At 36.2% G+C, this 21,361-nt stretch overlaps 1 protein-coding gene across 3 annotated transcripts in view; it reads left to right on the top strand.

Moving 5' to 3' along the window:
• The window catches only part of SLC9A9 (solute carrier family 9 member A9), a 254,648-nt gene that overhangs the window by 7,991 nt on the left and 225,296 nt on the right, over nucleotides 1-21,361 (top strand). For all 3 annotated transcript variants that reach the window (XR_012043292.1, XM_072866766.1, XM_072866763.1), the window contains one exon: nucleotides 4,783-4,944. The gene's annotated coding sequence lies outside the window, so the exon portion shown is untranslated. The remainder of the gene's footprint in view (nucleotides 1-4,782; nucleotides 4,945-21,361) is intronic.

Raw genomic sequence — 21,361 nt, 5'->3', positions numbered from 1 at the left:
AGGTTTTTTTGTTTGTTCTTCATTTCCTAAATGAAGATTTAACCTAAGGGAATCTCTTAAATCTCAAGAAGTTTATCAAAATAATGAAAAAAGCAAGTCTTGAACAATGCAAAAAAAGGTACCGCTTATCTTTTTGTCTTCAAATGGTTTTAATAGGGCTGCCAATATAACTGTGTCTTTAAGTAGAGCTTCTGTAATACACTGCAAGCTCTGTTGTAAATAATGATAATCAAGGGACTGAATGAATAATTATAATCAAGGGACGGCACAATTTTATGAATTTTTGCAAAGGAAGTGAAGATCTGATATTGGCTTCTAATTAGAAAAACATTGCAGTCAAGATTAGGCTTTCTAAGTAAAGGATTAAACACTGAAAGTGTTACCCTGATCCACTAATTGCCTACATGCCCCTCCATAACTAAGGATACTTTTCTTCCTGTGAGGACTCTTCCCACTTTGTTTTTTCCCGCTTAGGTCAGAACTGAAGTCACAGACATCTCAGTTGTTGTCAGAACTACTACAGTGTTCCAGATGCACCAGTATGAATTCCTTACAGGTTCAATTGTAAATGATAAATGAACCACTCATTTTAAACACAATTATATCTGGTAAGTGAGAGCATCAAGGAAGTATATGTTAAAGTGACAAACAGTAGAGGGTTTTTTAAAGGCATGGAAGGCTCACTGACTATGAGAACAGGACTAGTAAAGAGAGTTTAAAATTTTTCTTCTGCTTTAACACTAAGTGTTATATAAAGCTTTGATTTTTACAGAATGGAGAAAATCCCCTAAAAGGTGAAATGAGGCTTTTACATCTTACAATAGTGGATAAAACCAAACTAGTTTAATTACTCGTATATGAAAGAGAACATTTAGAGACAGAACCTGGAGAATAACAAACCACACCAGGAGATATGGAATTTTAAAAAATTGTAAGGGCCATGCTTTCAAAGAAAAGTCTGACCACATAAGAATTTAGCCCACCTCTTCCCCAAAAAATACAATTCAAAAAAGAATGTAAGGGGTTTTTTGTAACTGTCAAAAATGTTATTTAGTCCAGAATCAGCACCATGACCATACAGGAGCTATGAAAAGTTCCAGGTTGTCCAGTGAGAGGGATTAGTTTAGTTTAGGAACAAATCTCTCCTAAAGTATTTGTCTAACAAAAGAGAAACTTATTCTTATCTCCAGCAAGGAAATAATTCTCTAGAACAATTTTTACCTTGGCTTATGCATTCTTTTCCTTCTTCTTAGTCAAGCAACCACTGAGGATTCCTAAAAATTCAATAAAACAGCCAAAATGTCTTGGAAGCAGAATTCTCTTTCAATGTTGCAGGCTGTTTTACAAGTTTGGAAGAAACCTTGCTGAGAGGCGGAATGCACTGTGTCACAGTCAGCACCTACTAACTGTAGCCAAAGGCTGTTCATTCAGAGCTGACATCAGCTCGGAGCATGGAGGCATAGTTTGTTCCCATCTACCTGTAAAGTACCACAGAGCCATACCACTGCTGTCCCAAGGTCTTATAACAAGTTGGTAACAAGCCTAGAAGGGCAGGACTAGGGCCTTGTGAAAATAGATGAAGGCAGCCAAAGCTGGACATACTTTCATCAGGGAAATGGACTAGATGATCTTCAGACATCTTTTGCAACCTAAATTAATCTGTGATTCTGTGATTTTTCCAATTCAGAATTACAGAATAAACTGTTGGTTGATTAAGCAATGGATTTAGCTTAATAAAGGGGTAACTGACTGAAATTTAATTGTATGCAATATGTAAGACACCAGACTGGATGATTTAATAGTCCTTTCTGGTCTGGGAAACTACGAAGCTCATGAAAATGCAACCCATTTTTTAATGTTACAGTATTAGATATACCACAAAGTAGAAAAAAGGATTTGATATATACTGTCACCTGCTTAGCACTTCTACTGAATTTTTTGTTGAGAAATAAAAAATAACAAATTACTGTCTAGTTGGCATAATTTAAAAGCCAGTTCTAGCTAGCTTTTGCTTCAGCCAACAGTTTCATATATGGAAAAATATACAGTACTTACCCTGCTTTGCAGGTAAACACTGTAACAAGGCCTACATGTTTGCAGACCTTATAATGAAGACGACTAGAATAAGGAATATCATGGTTAATCATGTCCCAAACTTTCAGGAAAGTTGGTTATGTCCACACAACTGAGGTTTATATATCACAGCCACAGCAAATTCAGTTTAAATAATCCAGAAGGACATGTTTCTTTTATTATAAGAAGCACAACTAAGTAAAAAAAGTACTGCTTCAGTGCTTAGCAAGGTGGCTACAGACCTAAGTGAGGTAAAAATTAATGAATGGGGAGCAGAGAATTAAAACAGAAAAAAAAATCACTAGTAAAAAAATTGAGATTAAAAAATCATAAAAAATAATCAGAACATTCATTAAGAAAGAGAGAAATGGGTTTAACTACTCAGTAATTAAAGAAAAGTCCACTGATTCATCTATTAACTGACCACTAATTAAAATTTTATAATCACAGAAAGTTAACAGGCAAAGTATTGAATTTGTATCTTTAAAAAATAGGGAGCAAAACCACAACCATTGTTAGAGCTGGAATGATCAGGAAAAAACTTGGGAGGTTAACATCTTGAAAGGATGTGTAGAATCCCAATGCAAGATTTCAGCCAAGCTTGAAATTCAGTGATATTAGAAATTATCTCTTCCTTCTGTAAGTGTTGTTATGGTGGCCCACAGTACATTTATGAGTTTCGACATGCATTTGTCTGCAGAAGCAATACTCAGTTTTGGTTTGTATAACTAGAAATATTTTTTAAATGGACCTCAAAAGTGCTACATGGGCATAGCTTATTCTTGGATAACATGGATACCGTAGCATATTCAAAAATAAGCAAGACTGTTAAGTTGTACTCTTATAAAAATAGAAACGGTAGTCTAAAAGTGGAAAAACTGGCACATGGATCAAATTAGAGATCTATCATAGTAGGAGGAACAAGAGAAATGAGTAAGCTTAGATTCACTAATCACAACACAGATCTAAAGATAAAAAAATAGCCACAGATAGGATGAAAAAGAAAAAAACTGACTCCATTTTAATTCACTTATAGTAAGTGGGAACTAAAGGATTAGGAATATCACAGACAGAAAAGTTAATGACTTTTTAAATATGAGTTTGGGAACATAAATTAGACAAAAGGCAAGGCAAAATGATACACAGAATTTTGGCATCATATCTATTAATCACCTTAGCGCTATGACTGAGCAAAATGCGATCACCTGTGTTCAAAGAAAGGTTTGGCATGCAAGTGCACCATGTTCAGAACTCCCATTAAAATTATTTTACTTACTACAGTTTAAATATTACAACCAGAAAGTAAAAACTTAACCCAAAGCTAGTTGAAATTAGTATCTGTTCAGTCTGGCTTTGCCTGCAGGATAACAGTGTGCAGGGGTAAAGTTGGTTTCTTTTTTTTCTGCTCATTAATTCACTGCATGATCTAGATTTTCATTAACTGGAAAAGGTCTAGAGACCTAAGACAAACAAATACATTTTAAAAAGACATTATTCACTTATTGTTTAACTGCTTACTAAAACAAAAAGGAAAGGAAAATTGCTTGACAAGGTAGAACATTTGGACAATGAAGACCGCATTGCCACTAATATATATATATTGAAGTTTCTGACTATCCTAAAAAATACTTTTTCTTGTTTGTACTGTAAAGCACTCAAAAAGATGTAAGTTTAAGGCTGGATTTTTTCTATTTACCTGCCTCCTGTTCGGAAGACAGCTATACCTCTGGTTTGATTTCATAAGTTGCATTAGCCTTGAACATTTGCCAGGCTCAAAGGCAGCTTAAAAATGTTTGCAGTGTTGTTCTAGTCATAAACAGTGAGATTAAAAAAAAAAGGGTGCCCTATATTTCCTGGAAAGCAACAGTCTGCTTGATTTTTTAAAATTAAAGCACTGGAAGAAATGAGGGGATACAATTAAAGTAGCACTATTTATTTCATTTTCATTTATTTCAAATTTGATTTTCACTGGGTTTGGTCAAAAAATGAGTAGTTCATAGGAACAAATGTTAGTGACTGGCTTGACAGATGAGCCCACATTTTTTTAACTGGGTTGCATAAAAACCATTATATGTTGCTGGTTACATAGTTAGAAAACATTGGTTCATTGATTCTGAAGTATTTAACTTTGAATATCTTGGGTTCAACAGACTTGCTGAATCCAAGGTAGGACTCTACCAGGGTGCAGCCATGATAGTAATGGACAGCCTGAGCATGTTTCCCTGTTACAAGATAAAGCGATAAAGAGCATACACCCACGCAAGCTGTGCTACTGGGGAGAGAGTGAGCTGCTGGTTTTCCTCCCTACATATCCAGTCATGAGCGTTCTCAAACAGTTTCCCTGTGAGTGCAGTACCTGATGGTTTGTAATTGACTGAAAGTTCATGAAAGAACCTGAAGGTAACTGAAAGGTTGATGCTCGCTGGCCACACTGTGTTAGGAGGCAGTGTGCTTTGGGTCTTCAGACTGAAGTGGTTTATCCAGGGAATTTTGCACATCAGTTACAGAGCAGCCTGATTTTGTGTCTGAAGTTTGACTTCAAGATCACAATCTGAAAATATATGGTTTCTAGCATGCAATCATGAAAATGAACAGAGCTGTATTTTGTAATTTGCAATCCGAAGAAACTTACTTCTAGGTATCTGAGGTCATGGGATTGAGAAGCAGTATTATAGAATGTTGTTTTATTAAAATGGCATGTCTTTCAAGTTCACAAATCATTCACATTTCAGAGCAAGTTTTGCAGCAGTCCTTATCAATCACTGATACATATTGTATGAGAGAGAGAGAAGAAAAAAGGAAATGGCCTTCCCAAGTCAAAACATCAATAGTTTCATCCTCTGATTCTGAATCAATTCCTACAGAGACAAGGTCAGTTAAATTACATACTTTCTGTACTTTACTCCAGCTGACAATCTGCTGGTTATAATGCAAGAACACAAGGGCTCAAATAGATTTTTCTGACATGGTGTGCCATCTGGCACAAAGCAGTCTTACAAATGCTGCTTCCCTGCTCTGCTTTTGCAGATCTAATGACAGCATAATTGTAAGCCCTGTCAGTTTTCGGTAGCAAAGTTAGCTTAATGCAATCTATCTGTAGGTATCAAAATCACTGTTGCCAGATGCAATGTTTCATGGTCCCAACTTAAAGATGTAATTATATTTCCATGCAGAAAAATTCTCCAACATTAGAAGTACATTTGAAAGTGTAGCAGGATTAAAACAAGAAGTAGGGAATTATATCTGTGACTGGTTGGTATATTGGTGCTTAATGGAGTAACACATTAGGTAGCAAATGAGTTATTTCACTGTTATGGGGCCAAATTGTGATCTCATTTCCTCAGATGCAAGAGAGATGAGAATCTGCTTTTAATAAGTGAAGCAGTAACAGAATGAACCATCATGCAGTAGTGCTGCTTAAGTGTTCCCAAGCAGCTCTATCAGTACATCTCACTACTGAGGCAAGGACGCGTGTCTTTGAAACTTTGATTTCATAGCATTCCGAATGATGCTAGAATGTGTGGTAATGTTGTGATGCTGCACAGATGGTGACTAGCATAAAATTACTCTTTCATTTGTGACCCAACTCAGAATTCAACCTTAGGTCTCCAGCAGGGAAAGGACAGTAAAACAACTCACTGTGACAGTTTTTTTCTTTCAATGAAATTTTTAAAGGTCTGGCTGAATGCTGCTGTTACTGATGGAAATCTTGTTTCCTAGACATTAATGCTACAAGGAAAAAAAGACTGCAGAGTTTATAGTAGAAGCACCATGTATTCAGATGAAGAGCCAGGTCTGCAGTTCTGAAAAATACCTCCTAACAAAGATTCCATCTTTTTTTTTTCCACACTTATTTACATATGGCACTAAATGGTGCTGATTTCACCTTTCTCAGTACACTATTCAGTGTTCAAGTTAAGGGAAGGCTCTCCTTCAGCCTATTTAAGATATAATATTGTTCAGTGGAGTCAATATACATTTCACGCTGTAGAGGTACACAAAAAAATTGTGTACACTCACATTTAACAACCATAATTTTGGTCGAACAGGTTGAACAGTTGAACTGTAGGAGTACAAAACACTTCTAAAAAATTAGAGAAAGCTATTTCATGTGTTTCTGATTTACCTACTCTGTCTTAAACTGAAGCAACGACAGTTGTTACTGCAGGTTTACAGGACAAATGAAAACATCATCCAAAGCATTGATTATAGCCTGGGATTTTCTGATTTCCCAGAAGATTCCAAACATATGTCACAGTTTTGCAGAAGTGACAAGTACCATATCTGAACAGGTATTTTTTGGTATGCCACTGTAATAGTTTTCTGTTTAGGCTGCATGACTGGCAAGATCCCAGCATTCTGTGATTCTGCAGTTTTAGAAATGCCATTCTCCCATGGAAAGCTCTGTGTACTGTGGAAGTAACTTAAAAATGGAGGCGCATGAGTTCCACTCCGTACTTTAGTGCATAGGGAACAAAGACATTAGTTTTCTGCAAATGGGATTGAAATGGATGGCAGAGTTGAAAGAAAAGATGCATCTTCTGTATAGCTATTGGCAGCTTTTCTTCAACAGCGTATCCTATTTACAATAACAACATTTTTTAGTATTATTTAAGAAATAAATGTCTTTTTCCCCATTAAATAACACTGTATTGGCTTCTATTTGCTTTGCAACAGAAGCTCAAAGAATGGTATTGCTAGGAATTTTTGCTTACTGATATGAATGCTGGAAACAAAATCCATTATTTAGAGTACTTTTGAAAATGTTGTCTCACTTACATGAAGATGTTTGGACAATTTAAAGTAATTTCAATGCTTCCTTAGGACAAAGTATATACTCTATTTAATCATTTTAGCTATTTTAGTATTTTCAGAAATAGAGGCCTAAAGTGTCTAAATTCATATGTAAAAATCTGAAATGGGATTAATTTTTAAAATTAGTCCAGGTAGAATGGCAGAACACAAGTAACAAGTAGTGATTTGCTTGTTTTTATGGCAGTATCACCTTTATGAACTGCAAAACAAATGTGTCTGCATTGGATTTAGATTGCATAGAGAGAAAAAGCCAAGCTGAAGCAGAATAACAATAATTTATGGCTGAGCAGATGACTAATCAGGCTAACCCTAGATTTGATTCCAGAGCAAAAGTTCTGTTTGAAATACATTGTTTATCTGGCTAGCTATTCTTATGGTCCCTCCCATCCTTTTCAAATGAATGATAAATTTAAGAAGGATTGTCTCAAAGGGGTTCTTTCAATATCAAAAATCGTACTATTTTCCTTCATGAAATTATCATTTTAATACAAATTCTAAAAATGTTAAGGAAGGACATATAAATTTACCAATTCCCATTTGGTATGCAAATATTCCTCTATTTGCCAACTATGACTGCTATTCAGTTTAAGATGTGCTCTTCTATCTTTTAAAATGCCATATATCTTTTGAAATATCACATGAAAACTTAGGTGACCCACTTTTTTTAAAAAAAGCAGTGCAGTAAAAGGTATTTCTCAGTGCACAATATCCCATTTTGGGGATATGCTGAATGACATATATTAGTCAGTAACTTTAAATAATATATTAAAACATTTTTATTGACTTTTTTTTTCTAAAAAGTCTAGCTCTTATGTGAGATGTGAATTATTAAATTCCATGGAACTGATTTCTATGGGGGATTTAGGAGGAGACTTTGAAATCTGAATTTTCATAGGGAAAATGCAACCCATTGTATTACCAGAATACTAACATATTCTCTCTTTTCTTCTACCATCTTAACACATGAAAAATATGTATCATTATAAAACATTACAATATCCACATTCCAAATATTTAATGGGTTTTTTTGAAATGCATAATTCCTAGATAAAGGAACAACTCATGAAGCCAGATAATGGTATTTTCAGTTTTGGTTCTTTTAAAACCCCTAAAAATTAATTAGTCTGCAAGATGCAAATGTAACCCAAGAAATTACTTTCTTTCAGAGACAATAACCGACCTTTTGCTCACCCATAATGTGTCTTTCAACAAAAGGTCATATTCAAAACCAGAATTAACAAATAGTCAAACAAAATAGCCTGTGCTTCGCTGGCAGAGTCTTCCAGAGTCACAAAGAGAACCTTTAAGACTGCACATTAACTCAACCTGGCAAACATGTTTCATGATGTAATATATCCCATTTAACACCCCCAAAAGACCCTGTTTTTTTCCATGTGTAATATTGTGGAATATATGAAGAACCACATTCAAAGGCTATTTCTCTATACATTTAGGAGGTGGGAAGAAAATGGAAGCAACAAGAGGAATGCTGAATCTTTATGACTGTTGTGTCTCCAAATCCAGTAAAACCCAACTCGTCAGGAAGCTGCAACTTTTCCTCTTTTCCAAGACCAGTTCAATTCACTCCACTTTGGAGTGACAGAATATGTGGGTGCACAAAAGTTCTGGGTTTTGCTGCTACTGAAATAAACAAAAAAAGGACTGCTGTCAGACATTGATCTAATAATCCCTTATTTATGGCTCTTCTCATTTTAGCGAATCTTGGTTCTGGTAGGTGAGGACCTGTCCTGCTATCTTTTGTACACCTGGAGGGCTGTACTGAGCAGGTAGAGTGTTGCCAGGTTTAGACTGTCAGACATGGTGGAGAGAATATTCTTCATGGAAGAATTCAAGCCGTGCTCCAGAGGAGAAAAGTCAAGCAACAACAAAATGTAAATCTAAGTTCAACACCCTTTTTCTTTCTTTTTGCTTGAAGCCGCCTTATAAGGAACAACTGTTTCTCCTGGCTTGCATCCAATGGAGGGGGACAAAGACTGGCAAGAGAGGGGACAACAAAGTGGATAAAGAACACTTAACAGCAAGTCTGAGAACAAAGCAGCAATACCACAAGTGCGGCTTGGCTTGTATAACTTCCTACCACTTTCTATCTGGGATACTTAGCTAATTTCTCCTAAAATTATCTCCTTTTACTTTTAAGGATGTTGAGAAGAGACTCTGTTTTTCCAAAGAAACACCTAAGCTGTGAGAGACATGAACATCCACAGAAGTCTCAGTGTCCCAGAAGCACACTGGTTAATCAGTTAAGCATTTAAGGAGCACTTGCCAGAACAACACGTGTGATTTGAAGGCACACAAATCTAGTTTCGTGCCAAGCCTTTAGTAAACTGTGATGGTGAGCTCCTGTAGTTCCTCTCCCTACCAGTGTCAGAGAACTGCTGTAAGTTTTAACATGGGGCATGGATGGAAAGAACATCCTCAAGTAGGGAATTAGTATCTGTTCTCCCTCAGATAGCAACAGACACAGCTTTAAGTTTATTTGTTGCTCGTTTCAAATAGTGTATTCATACTAGAAGGATATGGAAAATAATGTATCTCTTTCAAATACCAGAATATAGTTTGTCCTTAAATCATACAAGAATGCACTAGGCGTCCAAGCAGAGTACGTGAATAATCCAAAATACATTGTGCATGCATGTTAGAAGACAGGACAGAATTCCTCACATGCCTTAGAAATAGAACGGATTAGTCAGTACATAATTCATAAAGCTTTTTCCTGCGAAGCAGAGTAGAGGAAAATCTCACCAAATTAGTGGTCCCCAGGAATTTTCATTATTTCAGTCTCCCATGTCTCCCATAACATGATTGGTGGAAAATGTTCGCGTAATGCCTAAGAAAGTGAAACTTCAGCAACAAAAACAATTGTTCTAATGTTATTCCTTGACCAGGAATGAATGTGCAGAGGAATGAAAATGCAGGAATCACCGTATGATGCTTTGAATACGATGGAATTTATGTATAACTTTTGAATTTCAGCTCTACATTATAAATGGGATTTGTGTATATAACTTCTTCAAACTGCTAACTTAACTTGAATGCAGTACTTGTTTACTTCCTCTCTTCTCTACCTGCAAGTTAAAGACCCAGAAAAAAAAACCAACAACCAGCAAGGCATTGAGCAATTTGGATCCTATTCTAAGCTGGCTCAGACTTTGGACCAGACGACCCTCGAAGTCCCTTCAAACCTAAATTATTCTTTCATACTGATTTTATGATGCTAAATCAATCAGAAATTCTGAAAGATAATTGCACAGGATTCATAATGGACAGTTGTTAACAATTCATGAGCCTCTATTCACAGAAAACCTAGCATGCATAAATAGCAAGAACAACCAGTTTGCCCAACAGGCTAGTATCAAAACAAAGAAATGCCTAATATGGACTTTGATCATCAGATGAGACTGATCACCAGAGGAGAGCAGAGTTCATAAGACAGAAATTTTTTCATGATTTATTTTGGGAGTCTTCCACAGCTTACCTTTGGAGAGCAGGAAAAGAAAGAGAAACAGAAATGACTGCTGCAACAAGAAGAAATGCCAAATTTTGAGGAAATTATATGAAGGGAAGAGAAGTGAGCCTGGATTCCCTCATAGTCTAGGCCTGGGCCGCAAAACAATGCTGCAGAGCAGTAAGCACATCAAAAGCATGGGAGGACATACAGAGTTCTAATGTTCTGTGCGTATCTGACAGTACCTGGGGAGTGACTCTAGCAGAAATCTATACAAAAGATGTGTTGATACAAGATGTGATTTACTAAAGACTTCAGTTTTTCTGTTGTAATGGCAATGTTTCTCCATTCTATACTTTTTCCTTAGCAAACTAAAAACTTCACTGTGATCATTTTGGCCTAGATCTTTAGAAAGGGATCAATAGTAGTTATTTCAGGTATTTCATTATTTTCTTTCATCTATTCGTGACTGCTTAAAATGAGCAGATTTTAATACAAAATATGCATAGTAGAAGTCTGTAAGAGGACTTCTGAGTGTTTTTTAATTTTGCAGCAGCTGTTGAAGTGGGCATGTCAGAGTTTTTATTCTGAGCTTGCTGAAAATTAGACATTTTATAATCTTGCCTGTAACTTAGACCTTATCGAGGGGATGAAGGGGAAGAACTTCTGTTCTTCTGACACAAACTCACAGCAGATTTCCACATAGCTTCACAAAAACAGTGGATAAACAGGAGAACAGTAATGAGTTCCTGAAAAGGCCACCAGATGAAGGAACAAGCGACCACAACAGTCATAATATATGATAATTTGGGTATAACCTAACAAAACAAACATAAGTGGAAAGACACATCAAATATAGCACTTTCCAGTCTCAACTTGTACTTGAATTGGATTCCCACAACTTTAAAACTATCTCCAGGATACCTTAACTAGAACAGAAATGGCTCAAAGGCAAAGTTGGCTTTAAGACATTCTTCAGAGGTCATTCCCATAGTGTCAAAAAAAAATTCAGGGAGACTGCCAAGAAGTAATGGCCTTTGGAAGAACAGCATTGTATCTACGTTTTCAGTAGGGATACCTCTTCTGTGATGTGAAGATATTTCCTTGAAAATGTTTACTCTCTTGTCACTATTTCCACAAAGCAACAATAGGGAAACATTTCTCCTTGAAGAAAAACAAACGATGTAAGAATTTTAAAGATGCCATTTTCATTTCACGATTTCTCTCATTAAAAGAATACATACACCCCCCAAGGACCATGATATTTTTGAACTGAGAATTGACCATTTCTATAATATTCCAAAAGAGATTATCATTTAAGTCAGTCTTTACTAAAATACAGTCACAGACATGCAAGTTTTGTTACCAGATTCAGATGTTACTAACTGAATGAAACCAAACTCTGTTTGCTACTGTGCTGAAAGTAGATTTCTTTTGTTATTTATGCACATGGGAGTTTAGGACCAAAGTGGTCTCACTGAAGTTAATGGCAAAACTCCCACTGACTTCAATTAGAACAGAATTTGACTCACAGTCTCATTACTGAGCATAACAATTAAAAGAAGCTTTTACAAGCTGTATTGCTGTGTAAAAGGGCATGAACCATGTAGCAGATTTCATTGAACCCATAGCCAGCAGTCATTGCTATAGCAACTGAGGTTCTCACAAAGGTAGTCACTGTCTCTGTAATCATCAGGTGTCTCTATAGCAACTAGAGTTTCCAGAGAACAAGAGAAAAATATTTGAAAACTGTCAGTTGGAAGAAAAGAGGTCTGTGAATAAGAAGGTTGGAGCCAAAAGCAGCATAACGGTAAAACATGGCTCAGAGTGAAAAGAAATTATTGTCCGGAACCTACACAGACAACGGCGAAGGAAGAGAGAGCACAGGCACAGGCCAAGGGCTAGACTGGAGATGAGAGAGGATGAGATGGAGGTTCAGGCTTTCCCCTGGGTAAGGGAAGCAATATGGCACTCCAGGCAGATATTCCCAGATCTAAATTAGTTCTGGTTTGGACATAATTCTCTTAAAGAAAGACTGGTTACTACAGGAGAGAAGCAGGACTAAACCTGGTCTGCAATAGGAGTTTAAGTCCACTGGGATTTTCAGATCCACTGGGATTTTTCACTTCTTGTGCCTACTTTTTTTTACAAACATAGCCCTATTTCTCTTCAGTATGGAAGAACACAACCTCTGTTCTTGAAATGCTGCTGCTGATAGCACAGTGCAATTATGTAGAAATGATGGTTAACTGTTCATAATGTTTCTTATTTACAAGTTTTTAAACAATGTTCAAGTGAAAAAAGGAACAGCTGCTGTTTGGATACTGATAGAGATGAAATCAGCATTGCTCATCATAGGTCTATTTCAGTAAAATATGTTTTTAGGCTCTCAGGTAGGAAGATAGCAGGGTTATCTTCACATTAAAAAGGCCAGCATATGTAAACATAAACCTCCACCAAAAAATACTTTAATGATATTGGCAGAACCTATAAAATAACAGTTTTGGCCTAATCTGATTCCTGCTGACCTCAGGGAGATATGAATTCGGGTGAGATGTTTAATTTAATTATAAGTTATCCAAAATGTTCTTGTTCACAGACTAAAAATAATTCAGCTGGACCAGCATGCTTCCTCTGAAAATGAACTCACCAAACTAATTATATATTCCAAACGAGGCCTTATCCAGTATACTGATGCACTACAATATGTTTCTTGTATAAACCAAAACCCCTGTCTTTAACCTGAAGAATTGATAGAAGATCCAGTACTGCTAAAAGTCAGATTTTCATTCCATGTGTAAAGAGAGCCCTCTCGTGGAATTTACTTTCAGATTCGACTCATGAGAAAGAACACTCCTTGTCATGTAACAGCCAGTAAAATCAGGTATTTTTCCCACTTTCCTTAGTAGTACACAGTACAATGTAATATAATTTGTATCTGAAACAGAAGTCACCAAATGACATACATTTGAACAATCTACCTGAGGAAAACAAAAAGCACTGTACCAATATACTTTGTCAGGCAGCTTTTTTTTCTTTTTAAAGATTTAAATGTCAGCCACAGTCAGGATGTTTGCTGCTGTATGGCAGTCATGGATTCAGCTGCATTTCTGTAGTTGCTGTATACTCAACACAGTTGAATCAGTGATGTGATATCACTGTTCATATGGAAGGGCGGGGTATTATTAATGTCAACAGCTCAGGAGAGCTGATTGATCTTCAAAGATAGCTTCCTCAAAGCACAAGAACCTCCCAACATGGAGAAAGTCAAGCAAGCATGGCAGAAGGCCAATGTGGATGAAGAAGGAACACCTGGCTGAGCTCAAACAGGAAAAGGAAGCACAAAGAAGGTGAAAGCAGGAACGGACAACCCAGGAGGAATATAGAGACATTGCCCGAGCATACAGAGAAATGCTTGAACAGTTGGAGTTGAAACTCGCTAGGGATATAAGGAAAAGGGCTTCTATGAGTACACTGGCAGCAAAAGTGGCTATTGAAAATGTAGACCCACAGCTCAGTGGGGCAGAGAAACTAGTGGCAAAGGCCATGGAAAAGACAAAGTTATTCAGTGACCTTTTTCCCTCAGTTTTTACTGGTAAGGTTTGCCTTCTCACCTCCCAGTCTGCAGCAGAGTCTGTGGGACTGGTGTGTTACCTGCTTTATAGGTAGCTAAACTTAAACCAGGGGATATGCACATGTTCACGGTTCCACAAGTTGAACATGAGTCAGTGTGCTACATTCCTTCCAAAAATGGACTGCCTGAGATAAGAAGCAAATCAACCGTTATGTGTGCTGAGATTTCAGTGGATAAACATTACATTTCATAGTGAACCCCGCTCCCCCTTTCAGCTCTCCATAGTAGTCTCCCACCAGGAAACTATATTTTTTTAAAAGTTATCTTTACAATTGGCATCTTTAAGTTAAATCTTGCTATCTAGACTGTTTTTGAGTTTCTTAAAATATGAAAAAACCCCCACAGGGCAGCATTTCAAGCTGAAAATGAACATTAGTAAATGTTCAAATGAACAAAAGTAAACTTGGAAATATCTCCTTCATGATCCTGACATTTAACAATGTGGATTAATTTAAACTGTATAAATAGGTAATATCAGTTTCTCAGAATTTCATAAGAATTCATCTTAGTTCTGAACCTATTGGCTAAAACTGTCAAAAACAGAGCAAATCAGCTGTACTTTGATAACTTGTAGAAGCAAACTGCTCTCTTTCAGAGCTTTTATTTCTCCAGAAGTGCTGGCATTTCTGTCTTCTCAGTGAGAAAAATGCACATGAGCACTTCAGCTCTCTCTTAATTGAAATTGGTCTGTAAAGGTTGGTTCCAGCATGATGATTACAGTGTGTTGAGCTGGTCATTACATCCCAGGCTGCATTGAATTCATTGGTGCTCAAAAGGGAGAAAAGATTTTCCTGTGTTGATACAATGCCTGGAGACAGTGACATATGAGCAGAAATATCACAACTCTCTTGGGAGATTCAAAGTCCAGTTCCACTCAACTCAATGTATGTTCATCATAATTAGTATTGTATTTTGATTAGGCAGTAAAACAGGCTCTGAACCAAGGAGGAAAAAAAAAAAAAGAAGACTTTGCCTTCTGGGTAGAAAGATGTATTCTAGTAAGCAGAAATTATTTTCAAAGCCATTTTTCGGCTAAGAGTAATAGCACTAACCTATTAGATATATAGATTATGTGGACTTATTTCTGTCACTGGAGACTGTGACCCATGTAGACAGAATACCAGCAATACCGAATAAGCAATAGTAAAACCAGAGTCTGACCTCAGAAAAAAAGAGAGGACAGATCAATAGCAACCAGCAAACAAACTGATTTCATAGGAAGGCTCTTCTAAGCAGTAGAAGAACAGATTTCAAAATACACTGAGGCCTGGCAGTTACAAACTGACACTTAGCCCACCACTGTGGGCTTAGTGGCCTTAAGTGGCCTTAGCCCACAGTATTTCATAGGCAGTTGTGTATCAGAACAGGAGCTAGCAAGGCAGATCTTCTTGGCTGGAATGGATTAGAGAAGGATAACCAGTTGTGATCCCACTAATCCTGTTCCAGTCTGTCTGGGGATTTTAGGCAAGCGAGCTGTGACAGAACATTTGTTATCTGTGCACTGGCAATGTCGTTGATTTCTCAGTTTCAGAGTTGGTTTTGCTTGGTTTTTTATTTACATATATAGCTGCACTTGTTCTCAATGTTTGTTTTTACTTCTGGCTGTACTTTTCCTATGCTTGCATAATTGCCAGTGTTGCTAAAGCATTGTCTCTTTGCTTGGAATTCCCACTAACTATAATTACTATAATTAATTACAATGTTTACATTGTGCTTCTTTTCTAACTTTATATTTTCCAAGATGAGAATCTCTGTACTGATTTACAAGACTCCTCTTGCTTTCTATTCAATCTTGATAGTTTCTGTAAGAGCAGACTTCTGCATGTGCCAAGCTAAGGGAGGAAAGGATTATTGTTCTGTGAAATTCATACAGTAGAGATACGGTGAACATAGAAAATAAGCAAGACTACTACCTCTTTTTTGTAAAAATGACATGCCAAGGGAGATGAAGCAAATATCATTTGTAGTAAGAACATGGTATTATGAGAATTACTTGACATACTACCTTCCAACAGAAACTTTAACTTATTTTGGCTCTGTCTTTGGCCTGTTAAATAATATTCAAAATATCTTCCCTGTGAAAACTTTCTTCATTCACCCAGTAGCCTGTTCTGAAAACCAAAATGTAACTTTTTATTTTATCCAGATCCCTTCCTTCTTGATTTATCGTGTTATCAATATTGCAAATATGATGCAGCTGCTGCAAAACGTTGTTCTATCTGACCTGCAAAGCAACCAAAACTTGGAGAGAAGTTATTCCAGTTAGGAGGGGAAATTGATGAGAGGACTGGATACCACTGAAAATGTGGTTACATATAAGAACATGGAAAGACCTGAGCACAGAAAGAATCAAACAGATTATCTGGTCACATTGCCAACAATTTTTCAAATGAGATCTTACTTCAAACACTGATAAGATCTTCTGAGGCCATACTGTGTTTCTATGTATTTTTCCTAGATAGCTCTACTTTTTCAGTAGAGCTGATTCTCATCTACCCAGACTCATCCTTTTTTCCAGAACTGTACTTAGCAAAACATTCCTGAAGAAATGCTGGAGAGGTGATTTGGTTTAATTTAGCTCAAGAGGTATCTGGTTCTGTGTACTATATTTCTTATAAAATAATATGGCATACAGAGAACAATAATACAGTTATACCATTAATCACAAAATATAGCAAACCTAACTGGATTGAAACTTTTAATACAGGCTTTTTTATTACTTACAGGTTTCACATAAGCTATTCTCTGTGTACGACCCTGAACATTTGGGGCATCCTTCTGAGTAGGCTATACATGCCAAAATGTCATAGGATTATTAAAAAAGCAAAAAGCATTCTTAAGGTCCTGTACCAGTGGAACTAACTGTACCAGTTAGTTCCAATATGTTTCCCCCAGTAATGTATGTATAAAATACCCACTTGCAAACATGTTGCATCAGATAGTTAGCTTGCCTTAATCATCATATCTTCATATTTTTTGCATATTTCAGATAGTGTATAGCAATAATATAGTAGTGAACTCTTATATGGATTGCTGCAGCTAAACCTCTGGCCCACTTAGAAAACATCAGTAACTTAAAACTCAGATATGAAAATTTTGCTTCCCTATGTCCTCAGCCATTATGATATTTTTCAAATGCCTTCTCTGATACAGAAGAAATAGGAAATAAGCACCAGTTCCTATTTGTAAAGGAAACTTAAAATAACTAAGTGAATGCCAAAAGCTGATATTAAGATTACCTTTTATTCAGATAGCACTTTTCACTCAATGATCTCAGACCATTTACAAATATTAATGAATTCCTAAAAAGCCTTGTGAATGATGTAAACATTGCTATTCCTAATCCTAAAATTAGAAAGCATGGTACTATCTGTAAGGAATCAAGCTAAGTCAATTGTATTCTACAGATATAGGTAAATTGCGGCAATTAGCTAAAAACAAGTATCCTGTGTTTTGTAGAAAAAACCATGCTACCTCTTGCTTTGTAGCACTTCTTCATAGTGAATGATGACATTAAGTTAGATCAGAAAGAAAAATGGTCACTTTTGGCAAATGTTTTGTCAAATAGGAAACAACCATATTGTGAGACACGTGACATTTTTCAGTTATACACAGAGAGATTTTTCTCTGTCTTTTAAAAAAAGTTAAAGAAAAGTATTCTCTTGGAGCCCAGGCCCTTAGCGGAGATCACCTGATGAAAAGTATTTGCATGTTTCAGTCTGTATTACTCAGTCACTAGAAAAGTCTGCAACATCGGCTTTCTACTCGCTAGCACTGCACAAGAATTTCTTCCAAGATCTACCTGTGGATAAGCTTACACTGCTTCAACATGGCCATTTTAAATAGCTGATTCTTTAGAAGCTTCATGAATGTTAGTAGTGGCAATAAGTTCACTCATGAGCGTATTTTATCTCCTTCCCAAAAATGTAAGATTAACTTAGTATGTGGAAAAGAGGTCGACTGATGCAAACCTGCATTAATTTCTTTAGAACAGCACAGTGCAAATACATACCAAGAATGCTAACCTGTTCTGGTTGGAGGGGAACATAATTTTGTTAAAATCACTAGGACAAAGTCCCTGGAAAATAAATATCTATGATAAATCTTTCATCAAGATAGAGCGAATCCACATAAATTATGCATTTCATTTAGAAAGAAAAAAAAAAAACCTTAATACATAATTTGGAGAAATACCTTTGCCCAGGAATCAGAAATCTTATGTGCTGGTTGGAATTCACAGAGAATGCTCTATCCACCAAATGAAATGGAAGATGAAAAATGTTGACAAAAAAAGCCATTTGCAGAAATTTAGAATGTAAAAAGGAAAAAAAAACCCATGTGGAGTTAAAAAAAAAAGTAGATTTTATTTTTTTTCGTGGAAGATAAATGCTTAGTTTCAAATAATCAAAATTTATCTTTAAATGAAAAGAAAATGATTGTTTGGCATAATGGACACGCAAGCTAAAAATTCTGTTAGTGCCAGTTGCAGACAAGGATACAATTATAGGATTAGACAAGTGTACATGGCTCTGTGAAGGATTAATGCAATGTTTGAGAATGCGAAGCAAAACAACAGGTTTGGATGTCATTTCTGGATTCCTCATAAGCAGCAACTATGATGGGTGGCCAGGTCCGGAAAGCTGATTTAAAATTGTCTTGCATCTCTGAGAGGAAAGCAATAGCTAAAAGCCCGATCCTGTAACATGATGAATGCTATTTAGAACCAGATCTCCCCGAAATTATATAAGGAGCTGTGCTGAGTTCTTGGCAGAATTTAAGCCCCGATTCCAACACCTGCAAGCCTAAAACTTCCATTCAGCTAATAGAAAACTCTGATTACGATGTTTCCCCGGTGTCTAGTGTTTTGCTTCTGTGCATGAAGGAAAACATTCAAAAATCACTTGCCAAACTCAGTGTATGTAGGAACAGAACTGTTTAGCCTAGTGTTTAAAGCCATTATCTGCAAGAGGTAAAAACCTGATCATTTCTCCCAACCTTTTTGTGGCTATCTCAGATATTCCAGTAGTTTAAAGAAAAGAGAGGTTTGGTCTCAGGATCCAACTATGGTTATATATCCTCAAAGGCTGCCTTGAAATATTTAGCTATTTTCTGTAGAGGTGGGGTTTTTTTCTACTAAAATAATTAACTTCTATGCAACCCAGAATGTGGAAGCAGTTAAAGTGATAAAATACATAATTTATCCCTCATCCATTACAGCAATAAGCCCTTGAAGTATAAGCATCTTTTTATTATGCCAACATTAAGGAAACATACCCCTTTAAATATCAGTAAAGAGAAAGTTCGATATGTGTCTAGATTTATTTGTTAAGTCGAAAACCTATTCGGTAGGTGGGGCTTGAATCAGTGACTTAACTGAGAGTGTTCCCATTCAGAAAGTTACGCACATGCTCAAAAGTTTATGGAGCTGGGACACTTGGTCTTACTTTTCAGATACAGTCTTTTTTGAAGCCCTTATGTTGTTAAGATTCAAACTTCAGAAACTTGTAACCTACCAAAAAGTAAATCTTGGAACAAGCTTGTGATTTTTAGTTCAGTAGAAACAAAAGAACAAGTAAAACCAGTTTAACAAACAAACAGAAAAACCCCAACATTTTCCCAACAAGGGCAAGGTTTGTGATGTCTGAAGCAAGATTACTGGTGTCTAAATTCTCTTTCCGGAGGACAATGTTTTTTGAGTAAAGCTTTTCCTGACACAGATGTCTTTTCTTACATAAAAGAAGTCTGACAATGCCTTCAGCGCTTCTCTAAAAAAACCACCATGCTCTCTGATGACCTTATAGTTCTTTCTAAAACAGTTTCACACACAGAAACATAACTGATTGACCACTACACAATTTAATTATATACACAGTGTGTCCATTTTTTTAGAAAATTCTTCCTGAACAAAGCCCAGTCTTTGGTTATCTAATGACCATATAAGTTAGATTTTTGGTTTTTTCCCTTGAATTATACTTTTCCATATAAACAAGCAAATTAAAAAAAAAAAACAACAAAAAACCCCAAACAAACGAACGAAAAAAACCCCATGCACACCACACTTAAAAGCTCTATGTCAAATTCTTTACTAGGGAACTAAAGCCAGGGAAACTGTACTGCTTTTTGCCCACTAATATATTGCCTAGCAATTTGTACTGTATATGTGATAGCATATTCTTCTTCATTTTCTCAGGATGTTAAATAAATACACTCTAAAATACTTCATATTAAAACAGAGAGTGCAAAAGACTGGGAAATAAAGAATTCAAGTTGTTTATGCAATCTAAATTCTTTCTCCTTTGCTCCTTCTTTCCTCTATGCTCCTAAGCGATATACCTTTTATTCATATGATCACATACTGGGGTTTTTTAATGTAACTGATGTGACCAGTATGCAAATGGATAGGACACAGAGAACAAATAACTCAGAAGTTTCCATTGTTTCCACCTCCTGTTACGGGTCAATAAATCAAAATATGTTTATTATCCAAATCTGATACTGAATCTAAAACTATGTGTTTCCACTTAAACTCTGGCATGGTGCAAATTGCTATAGCATTTGATTGTTTCATAAACATGCATCAGATTACCTTGTGAGATAGGGCAGAATTATAACCGTATTTTGCAAAAGGGGAAATGCAGCTTTGGGAAATTAACACTTGGGCGTTTCAAATATTTCATACCACAACTGCTCTAGTAGTAAGACTGAGGAACTCCTTATTGCTTGGTGAGAAATATGGGTTCAGGTAAATTCATATAGAAAAGGGAATTGAACCTCATCTCCCAAATCTGAGGTGAATAGTCTAATCACTGAGTTTCTTTGTATAAAATTACCTCCTTTCACTGTTTTGTACTTCTTTTCCATTGATTTTATTATAAGCGCCTGCAAATTACCTATTTGACAAGGGTAGCAAAGAACTCTGGTTTTCATAATAAATAAATCTTTGGTTTTCATTGTGATAGACACTGAATGTGGTTATTTTCAAATGATTTTTGTTTTGCTTTTGATACTGCCACATTGGTGATGGATGATCAGTCTCACAATGTTAAGGTCACTGTCATTTCTAAACTGTGAATATGATATCCAAATCAAGTCTTCATTTTTAGTTTTCTCCTTTATGAAAATTATAAGCCTTGGCTATGTGACTAACATTTTAAAAAGAGTTGCATCAGTTGTGTAATGAAATTGGTACACCTGATTCCCTTATACATTATTTTGTCATTGTCCTGGTTTCAGCTGGGATAGAGTTCATTTTCTTCTTAGTAGCTGGTATAGTGCTGTGTTTTGGAAGTTTAGTGTGAGAATAATATTGATAACATGCTGATGTTTTAGTTGTTGCTAAGTAATGTTTACTCTAGTCAAGGAATTCCCATGCT

The sequence above is a fragment of the Ciconia boyciana genome, chromosome 7 (assembly GCF_034638445.1).
Source record: "Ciconia boyciana chromosome 7, ASM3463844v1, whole genome shotgun sequence".
NCBI classification, from domain to species: domain Eukaryota; kingdom Metazoa; phylum Chordata; class Aves; order Ciconiiformes; family Ciconiidae; genus Ciconia; species Ciconia boyciana.
Note: the sequence above shows the minus strand (reverse complement) of the source record. Positions and strands in the feature narration are given on the sequence as shown.